Here is a 399-nt window from a genome sequence, read left to right on the forward strand (position 1 = left end):
GTCCCCATCACATTTAAAATTTAATTCATTTAAACCCCCACATTTACCATAAAACATTAGTTCATCCAGTGTTTCTCTTGTTTAACAAATAAATTTATTTCATTTTACCTATAAAACACTCACATTAAGTGTTTTCTTATGTAGGTAAAAATCTGTTTAACAACCTGTTAAAATACACCAGAATACAGGAAATGACATTTACTTCTTTAAAGATTTTCTGAGGGAGGACCCCCAGACCCCCCACCAGTGGGTCCCCCCAACATTACAAATACTAACTCTTGTTTTTTGTCTCTGAATGTCATAAAATCAGTGATTTTATCTGTGAAATTACAAACTGAACATCTGTTGGCGAATCCATAGCTTTATATTGTCATAGTTTTCAATTTGTCATTTTTACAA

The sequence above is a fragment of the Austrofundulus limnaeus genome, unplaced genomic scaffold (genome assembly GCF_001266775.1).
Source record: "Austrofundulus limnaeus strain Quisiro unplaced genomic scaffold, Austrofundulus_limnaeus-1.0 Scaffold127, whole genome shotgun sequence".
Classification (NCBI taxonomy): domain Eukaryota; kingdom Metazoa; phylum Chordata; class Actinopteri; order Cyprinodontiformes; family Rivulidae; genus Austrofundulus; species Austrofundulus limnaeus.